The sequence below is a fragment of the Poromitra crassiceps genome, assembly GCF_964638095.1.
Source record: "Poromitra crassiceps genome assembly, chromosome: 3".
NCBI lineage: Eukaryota > Metazoa > Chordata > Actinopteri > Beryciformes > Melamphaidae > Poromitra > Poromitra crassiceps.
Window position 1 is genome coordinate 23,220,896 of NC_139625.1, and position 10,389 is coordinate 23,231,284.

A 10,389-nucleotide genomic window follows, 5' to 3' on the forward strand; every position below is an offset into this window, starting at 1 on the left:
GCAGCCCAACAAGCACGGACGGCCCCGGACGAATCGAGAGAGCCCAATCGGGGCCAGCTCAAGTCATATCATGACGAGTCAGATCTGGCCCAGATTATCACTATCCAACTAATTTCACTCACCACTGAAATATCCATGAGGATAACTAAATGGTTGCAATCAATCACGTATTTCTCAGCCTGGGCTATTTATTTATCCAAAATCCGAGTGATCAGCACTTGCATGTGGACAATCTGCGCTGATTAACAAACTGTTTATTCGTAGAGGTGGGACTACGAGGAGATGAATTGCGGGGAATCCTGTCTGCAATGTGTTTCAGGGTTCTTCTTACACAGATTGTAGACGGTTACACTGTGATGTCCGATCCAAGACTTGACGCCAACCTTTTAAATATAAAACAAGTTTCTGCCATAATCCTACATAGGCTATATTCGTGTCTCATAGCCTAACAGGAGCACTGGGTAAACAAACATTATAGGGTGACACTTGTACATTTTGAGGGAATTCCTCAATGATTCTTCGAGATTAAGGTTTGAATTAAATTAGCTTTCGTTTGTATTAAAACTGTCCTGACTCCATGGATGTATACATGGATGTATACCGATATAAAAAGAACAAGGGGTCCATGTTTTGAAACGGTAGGCTATATTACTCCAACATACAGCAGATCATTTCAGTTAGCGTAGTGGTAGAATAGCTGTTCCATAAATTGTAGATGCCCAGTTCAAATCCCACACAGGGTGGTATTTTATTTTTTGAAAATGTAGCATAAATTGTTAATCTGGACATAATTATAGCTTTATGTATAAAGTTGCTGAATATACACTGTGTACATAGCAGAATAACTGAACATGCCCATTCATGGTAACGGTCATATTTCGACGTCAGCTTGACGTTCCCGCGTAGACGTCTAAATCATCCCCAAATCACCCTGTGATCCGGCCTAGTCCTGAACGTCACTGAAACACATCATCATGACGTAATTTTGCTTGCTGGGAGATGTCCCGCCGATCCTCTCATATTTCACCAAACACCTGCATCGGTTAGAGCTTCCTCCGGTCCTCCCACCCCAACCTCCTTTGACCATGCTCTGTGGTCGTGAAGTACAGACTCTCTCTGGTGCATTCGCAGAATGTAGAGGAGGCAGTCTGGCTTGAGAGACTACACTGGGTGTAACCCGCATTAGTCCTCCCGCAGCTGGGGATTGAACCAAGAACCTCTGGCAGGGGAGGCGGACGCGCTAGCAAGGAGGCTAAAGCCCATGAGCTCTAGCATCTGTCGCTACAGTGTCTCTTGAGGACTCTGGGTTTAATTAGTGCACAGTCTACCTGCTGCCCACTGTTACATGGGCAGTGGCTAAAAAACAAACAAACCAAAATTCCTGGCACAGAATGCAACACAAATAAATCAACACACATGCATACACAGTATGTATTCACAGAGACTCAAACACACAGACACAGATACTCAAACAGAAACACACACGCACACGCACACGCGCACACGCGCACACACACACACACACACACACACACACACACACGTATGCAGGCTGCTGCTGCCTCCAGATAAGTCTCTCCAAAGGCCAGTGTCTTCTTTGTACATCGTGGAGAGCAGAGGGTGAAAGGAACATGGTGGAATGAACTCGCGTCGTTAATTTGTTTCAACTCTCAATGCACAGCAGAGCACATGCCAACCACCAAATCTTCCCTCTACATCCCCACCTTCCCCACACCTTCTCCTTTGCTTTGCTCTCTGCTATAGCCCATGCCAGCTCTGTTCCTTTCCTTTCTTTCTTTTTGTCTTTCTTTCTTTCTTTCTTACTTTCTTTCTTTCCTTCTTACTCTATCTCTCTCGCTTCTTGTTAGCAAGTATTGTGCTAAAAGGTGATGGTTACTGTCTTTAGCCTTGTGCCAGGAATACTAACTCGCAGCTCCCTGGCATTTCAATAGCCTCTCTCTTACCTGGTCTGCACTGCCAAATTACTCAGGATTACACTGTCGGGGCTATGCGTGTGCTCAGACACACACACACACACACACACACACACACACACACACACACACACACACACACACGCGCACACACGCACACACGCACACACACACACGCACACACACACACACACACACACACACACACATTCCCCCATCACAGAGGAGCGCACACCCACACTCAAATTGGCAGTTCTTGTTGGTTCAGCCCTTACCTGAACCACTATGTTCTCCGGCAGTCTTTTAGCAGTGTGGTTGCATTGCCGGCATGAGAATGAATCACTGATGTGGTGTAATGGTGTGGGTTGTGTGTTTGGGGGAAATACCATATTTTCTCCTGACTTATAGACAAAACGGGAAAGACAGGAATACACAGGGAATACACGAGAGCAAACGAGATGAAAGTGAAGGGAGACGTGAGAGGGAAACGGATAAGGATAAGCATGTGTATTCATTTACATGGCTGAAAAGCAGGGCAGGTAGCAGGAGGCGTGGGACAAACAGAGGGCAGGAGGTGATGAGTGAACCAGAGAGCTGGGGATTGCACACTGAGGGAGAGAGAGATGAAGGGCTACTATAATTGGGTTTCTGATGCCAGCCTAATCCTATTCTTTATATTAATCCCTTACAATGTACATCATCAAAACAAATAGACCCATGGGGGCAGCTGTTAATAGGAAACACACAGATAGGCTGGGCATGTGTGACAGCTCCTATATACAAACTTTGGCTTTGGGGACAAACTAAGGACATGTGCTAATCAGGCCAGTGCACACATAGGCTCCAAAGGGAGTGAGATCATGCATGAGACCGCCAATAAGTGCCATCAGAGAATGTGCTTATTCCTGCATTTTGGTGTAAAAATGTCTATTTGTGATCATTCTATTTTTAGCTCGGACAAGGAGGTTATGTTTTGGTGCCGTTTGTCTGTCTGTCTGGTTGTTAGCAGGATTATGGGGGAAAAAACTACTGGGCTGATTTTCATGAAACTTCGTGGAAAGGTACTTAAGAACCCATAAAATTTTGGCATGGATCCGATCCGACTCACGAAATTTGCATATCGGAACAGACTGGCCTATTGGCCTTAAAAGGTCTACACTCTCAAGTGCCTTTCTAGTTTTCTATTTCACCGTGGCATGGCACATTCCAGCTTTGACAAGCTCTCGCCAGCTCAGTTTTTAAGCTAGAGTGGCGCTTCTGGGATTAGTGGAAACTAGAGATCGGGACGAATACGTAAGTACCAGCCATATTATGCTAGCTAGCTAGCTAGCTGAGAAGCAGGTGTAACATAGCTCCAAATTGGCAAAGTTTTTGGCGAAGTTTTTGGCAAGGTTTTTGACAAAGGTAAAGTTTTTGACAAGGATACACACACAGACACACACAGACACACACACACACACAGACACACACACACACACACACACACACACACACACACACACACACACACACACACACACACACACACACACGCACATGGATACTGGTAGCAAGAGATAGTGTGCTATTACCTCCGCCAAGGAGGTTATGTTTTCGGTGCCATTTGTCTGTCTGTCTGTTAGCAGGCTTATGGAAAACTATTACGCTGATTTTCATGAAACTTGGTGGAAGGGCACGGGCCAAGGAAGAACCCATTAAATTTAGGATCGGATCAGATCTGACTGACAAAATGAGCATATCATAGCAGACTGGACTATTGGCCTTGGCGGAGGGCTGCACTCTCCGAGTGCACTTCTAGTTGGGGTTTTGTATCCGTACAAAAAAAGGTGGAAACGAGCCACCATAACGAGCCCAGGAATTATTTATATCTGACTGTGCCTTTCTTCAGTCGTTTGTGCCTACTGCTAAAAATATATCTGTCTGCAAGTGTCTTCCTCCCAATTCACAACCCTTCCATTCTTCATGTCACTTGATGTCACTTTCCAGCCTCTGGAAGTGGGTCTGTATTCAACAATGTTACGAATTTATGTCACACTTTGCAATCTCTTCACTGGATCTCATTGTAAATGTATGTCACACTTTTCAATCTCTTCACTGTATCTCATGGTAAATTGGACAAAAAGTGACTATAGAAAAGGAAAAATGCTGCATACGCTCCTTAAAGAAAGATTGAATGCAGTATCAACGTTTTGCCCGTATTGCCTTTGCCAAGGTTGACAGTACCTGGATCTGTTTCTTTGAGTGTGCAGTTTGAGTTGTCCATAGTACAGTACACTGATACCTATGTGTTGTTGAAATCCCTCTTCACAAAAGCCACCAAAATACATTCCTCTACAGGGGTTGCACTTGAAATGTCATTGATTTTAATTCTCAATCAATTAAGTGCGCAGTATATCAGCAAAAAAGCTTCTTGGCTTTCCTCTTTTCACTGATGCAGAGTTGCAGACAGTCAAATGAATAATAAATGGGACATTGAGCTTTCGTTTTTCTTTTTGTCATATGAATGTGACATCAAATAAAATGATACGTGCTTATGATGTGACATGAAAAGATCATTATCCAGCAAAAGACAGACTGTCAGCGATTGATAATGGGTATGTTCCAGCCTCTGTGATAAAGCAAAAAAGGTTAGAGTGGCTTTATCTCCCTATTGCATTCACATGCACACACACATGCACGCACACACGCACGCACGCAGACACACACACACACACACACACACACACACACACACACACACACACACACACACACACACACACACACACACACACACACACACAGTAATTTACTCGTGTCCTTTGCTGCTTTGCTGTAAAGCGTCACATGGATTATTGGGTCAAATCTAGTTCATCACATGTGAAGAACTAGATTTGACCAGACATGTGATGAACTAGATTTGACCACACATGTGATGAACTAGATTTGACCACACATGTGATGAACTAGATTTGACCACACATGTGATGAACTGGATTTGACCACACATGTGATGAACTAGATTTGACCAGACATGTGATGAACTAGATTTGACCAGACATGTGATGAACTAGATTTGACCACACATGTGATGAACTAGATTTGACCAGACATGTGATGAACTAGATTTGACCAGACATGTGATGAACTAGATTTGACCACACATGTGATGAACTAGATTTGACCAGACATGTGATGAACTAGATTTGACCACACATGTGATGAACTAGATTTGACCACACATGTGATGAACTAGATTTGACCCAATCATGTTGTTTTTCTGGAGTTGGAAGTTGGGAAAGCTTGTACTGCCCAACCTGAACAGGTACATGGGGGCGAGATGGTGTGAAGAGCCATGCAAGTTTAATGCTGTTGGTTTGTGCAGCAGAACAAAGCCCAGTGTTGGTTTTTCATCTTATCTCTGTACAGGGCAAGTGAAGCATGCGGAGAAGGAGAAGAGCAAGAAAACTCTTTTTACCCAACTGTCTCAGATTTGTCAATAAACCAGGTCACCTGTGAAATGACTTGTTGATCCTGCTGTAATCTGTGTGTGTGTATGAGTGAGAGAGACACAGTACCTCTGTCCACAGGTATGCCAGTGAAACTGTTTCTTCTCACACCTCATACGGCCTTGTGGCTCTTCCATATTCCACCCGGCTGCCCAAAATGAAAGACTACGAGAGAAAGAGAAACAGAGATAGACATGTGAGATTTCGGCAGTGTCTGACAAACAAGGAGTTATCAGGAAAAGAGTATGAGGGCTGCCCACAGCCGCTGGGCCTGATTTCACCTCACAGACACAGTCAAAGATTGAGTAGCTACATTCTGGTCTGAAGATATTAAATTAATTCAAGCGGAAGGTGAAGAGAATACAGGATGAATGAGGGGTTGCGAGCGCTGTCCCCTGCCATGAAGCCAAATTAGTATGCACACTAGATCTCTTTTATGGCATTGGCGCTGTCCGCGGTGCTGAAAAGATATGGTATTACACCGGATGATGTTCTACAGTTGGACTGCAGGGGGGAACTGTGAATAAATCTCAGTGGGGAATTGAGATTTCAGCAAAGCTATTAGGTCTCTTCGTCGGCCGGGCCAGAATGGGGAATAGAGATAGTCATTGCTGTAGACTCAGCTAAAGAAAAAGGTGGGTAAAACAGGACTTTCCTGAAAATTAGTAATACTGTAGTTACTTCTCTCAAAAAGTAGTTGAATTACTTCACATATTACTGTATAATAAAATTAGTTCCAAGGGAAATTAACTTTTGCGTTACCTGCTTCGACAATCTTATTAATGCACACATTATTTTAGCCTATAGCTGTGGTACAGTGTGGGACAAGGCATACTGTCAAATTTGATCTATCATTGTATACCTGGGATACTTTTGCTAACATTTGCTTATTGGGGAGGCTTATAGCAGTAATCAAGGTCATTAGACTATGCATTGTTATTTACACGGCCGCAGCTGCGCCATGTGGAGCATTTTTGTCAGGCAGGGAGGCGGCGTCTCTCCCCGGGCTCGGTCCGATGATCATAAACCAGATAAGTTGAAGATGAAACATCCGGTACTAAAATAAAACACATGAACAAAAACAAAACATTACTATAACATGCTTGTAAATAAAATGCCAAGTGACATCACTTTATGACCTCTTAATGATGCTGAGGACAGTTATGTTTACATCATTTTGTTTACAGTTTACAGGGATTACAGTTTACATCAATTTACAGGGTGTTAAGGTTGCTGTGAGACTGGTGGATTTACGTGCGGATACTTAATGTCCAAGACACACTTGGTAAACTGAAGTCTCGATAACTAGGAACGCTGTAGCACTTGATAGCTGAGTCTGCAAAGTTCGAAGATGGGAACTGTGCAGAAGGTTGCCGTGAGGTTAGTCTATGAACAACTACAGAGGACTTGCAGAGCACAACCTTATAGGTCCCGACTATGACATCACACTGCGTAGTGACATCATAGTAGGAATGATGACATCATCCTAACACAGGGACTGGTAAATTGATGTAAATTCCCTGCACATTAATGCCTATTTAACTTAGCCTGTAAATTTCATGTACATTCAATGTAAACTCTTATCTAACTCTGACTGTAAATTCATGTAAATCCACTGCCTATTTAACATATATTTAACTCAGTCTGTAAATCTCATGTAAATCCAACGTAAATTCATATTTATCATCCACAGAACACTTCACCACTCATGTACATATTGTATTGACTCGATTTGATTCGATTTGATTGCACTTGCAACCTTGCGATTGCCGTTAGTTATCTTCCCACTTCTTATCCCTGTATATTGATGTGACCGCTATGCTGCATACAGACACTAAGACAAATTCCTCGTATGTAACTTGCATACTGTGGCAATAAAAAAGTGATTCTGATTCTGAATACATCACATCACAGTCTTCTTGCCAGACTGCCCTTATAATATTTCTCTAGCCACTTGGCTCCTGTGACCCCCTGCTCTTGTGGAAACACCAATGTCTTCACTGCAGGTAAGATGGGAGGGCCAATCAGATTGTGTCCCCATTATCTGTTTTTCTGCACGCTGTTCTCTGTTCCAGCTCCCCAAGGCAGCCAATCTCATCCACTGTTGGTAAGTCTCTCTCATCACTCACCGCAGGTCTTCTCCAAAACGGCAACCTGGTGTGTGTGTGTGTGTGTGTGTGTGTGTGCGCTTCCCTTGAGCACCCATGTCTTCTGTTAGCGCATGGTGCCTGACCGAGCCTGGATGCCCGTGGGTCATTAATTAGAACAAAGCAGGGTTCCAGTCCATGTCTTTTGTCATATAGAGCCCCCTGGTAGGTAGGATTTTTCCAGTCTGTTATACCACATTATAAGGACCGTTATTGCTCTACTTCATATATTGCATCTGACAGTTGTCTCACTATCCTGAAGGGCCTTTAAACTGCTTTCTTAGTTTAGGCGATAGGGCCGCCGACAGGGGGGGGGGCAACAGGGTCAGCTGTCCCAGTCCTTGGGACCAGGAGGAGGGCCAGGAGGGCCCTCTAATTGTCTAATTTAATTGGATGGAGGCGGTTTGGGGGCCATTTTGTCCCAGGTCTGGGCAATATACTTCTTCTGATCATCCTAAAGCCAGACAAAGTCATTGTCCTCATATCTTTGAGGGGTTACTTTCAGATCAAAGTACTCCACCAGATGTTGCAGCCACGACTTCCCCTTAAAGGAGCCTTGCTCTCTCGAAATAATCTTGGTTCCATACGCATCACATCATGCTATGCTCTAGTAGGCTACATGTAGTGTGTATTAGGATGTCATAAAGATTTTTGTCAGCAAAAAAATGGTTAAACTATTAATCAAAAAATTATTGAGTTCACATCAGTGTATAGTGTTTTATAATTTTGGCCTGTAAGAGCGAATTAACCATATTTCTATCGGATGTTCTATCTTTAAGATGAGACATGGCAGGTGAAAAGGATAAAAAGGCCGTTTTCCCTTTCTCATACTCTGAGCAAAAAATCTCCACTTCAGTGGCACTTATTCACCTTATTCTTTGCCCATACAAGGATGCTTCTGCATGACATCATTTCGTAATCGTCTTTCCGGTTTTAAACACGGAAGTAGAGTACGCCTACCGCAGTCATTTAGACTTGCCAAAAAGTTTTCAAGCTAAAAAAAACCCCAAACTGTTTTAAAGTTTTAATATTTGTCGGGTGAGAACGTAACATATATGTGACCAGTTTATCAGAATAACGCCTATTGGAAATCTTTAACGAGCAGCGAGGACCGGGAGCGCTGGCTGTGCTGACACCGGTCGGACTAGCTATCTGTCAAACCCTACTGTAGTTAGGCTACTGGCAGTGAGAAAACACTGTCGACGTGCTTTTGTAACTAACGTTAAATGCCGACCGGGTACAGCCATCGGCTCCTCGCAGCAGTAACGTTATGAACATGTAACTGAAGTTGGCCGCAGTGTAGCTTAATTCTGAATGTTGCCAAACTTCATTCATACTGACGTTTTATTTTGAAAATGGCCGCCAACTAGCGCTGAACCGGAAGAACAAATAGATTGCGTCGAACGTGGAAGAGAGAAAAAGTGGGCGTGGTGAATAGCCTACATACACCAAACTTTCCAGTTTTATTCCTATCTATAAAGCTGGGTTTTTTTTTACAGAGGGGTTTGTTCATATCATCCATAGCCTGATTTATATAACAGTGTAGCATTTGTTTTTTTCTAAATGAGTTTTACTCTGAGCCAGAAATCTCCACTTCATGCTTACACACCAAGTTCCAGTTTTATCCATATCTATATTCTGAAGGTTTTTACAGAGGGGCGTTTGTATATATATCACAGCCTGGTTTATATAAGATTTTATTCCTAAAAACATGGCGAAATAGATTTTTTAATGACTGTTGACAGTAGCCCTATAGCCTATTTTCAGATTTATGGAGTGATAAAAAGATATCCAAAATACCCGGTAAAAACCTTTGGCTATATCAACAAAAGGAAACAAGAATTTTGAACCTAGTTTTATCCTATGTTCAGATTTCTGTTGAACTGTTAATGCAGGTTATGCAAATTAGTGCATATTTAAAGGTCCCAATTCGTGCAGCTGTAACCTGTGTCTCTGGTCCATAAAACATGATTCTGGATTAATTTGTCGAAAATATAGCAACCCCGTTCGTTCTGACGGAGTTGTCACTTCCTCATCTCGTCGCTTCCCAAGAATGGTCTGTTTCTATAATATATTCAGAACTAACAGTTCCAATTGGCCGCTGAGGGAGAGCCCGCCCCAGGCTCCCAGCGGCCAATCAGATTAGCGTCCGTGGACCAGCACGTTAGGTTGTGTCCACAACTAACGTTCGCAACGAGCTATCGCTAACTTAACGGTTGCTACGCTAAAGAGGACATCTCAAAATGCCTAGACTTACCGAATGCACCTCCGCAGTTGCTGGACCACGTACAGTTGGCGTCGCCGCTCCAGCTAGAAGTGTTAATTTTGTGGCTATAGACAAACTGGTGCAGGTAGCTTGTGTGAGAGAGACCGCGCGCAGTAGGACCCGCGTGACGTAACATTAACCCGTCTGGGGGAACAGAGTGTAAGGGGCGTGGCTTGAAGGAGACTGCAGGGGGAAGCTGGATAGGGACAAATCCAACTCTGGCAGTTCTGAGGTTGTGACCACTCATTACAGGGAGGGATGACAGCAGTAGCCTATATATGCATTTACAAGTAAAAACAGCTTTTGCACGGAATGGGACCTTTAAGTAGACAATGCCATAAACAGTAAACATAACATTAAGAAAACTTGTAGGCCCTAGAGGCTACACAAATGATTGTCTTAATAGAAGTATTAAATAAGTAGCCTAATAAACTGGGGAAGTTTCGTTTTGATATGAAAAAATGTGAACATTATTTAGCTGTAGTCTCATTTAAACAAGATTCAGGCTTGTAGTCTCAATTCTGACTGAGTTAAAACACAAAGTGCAAATTCAC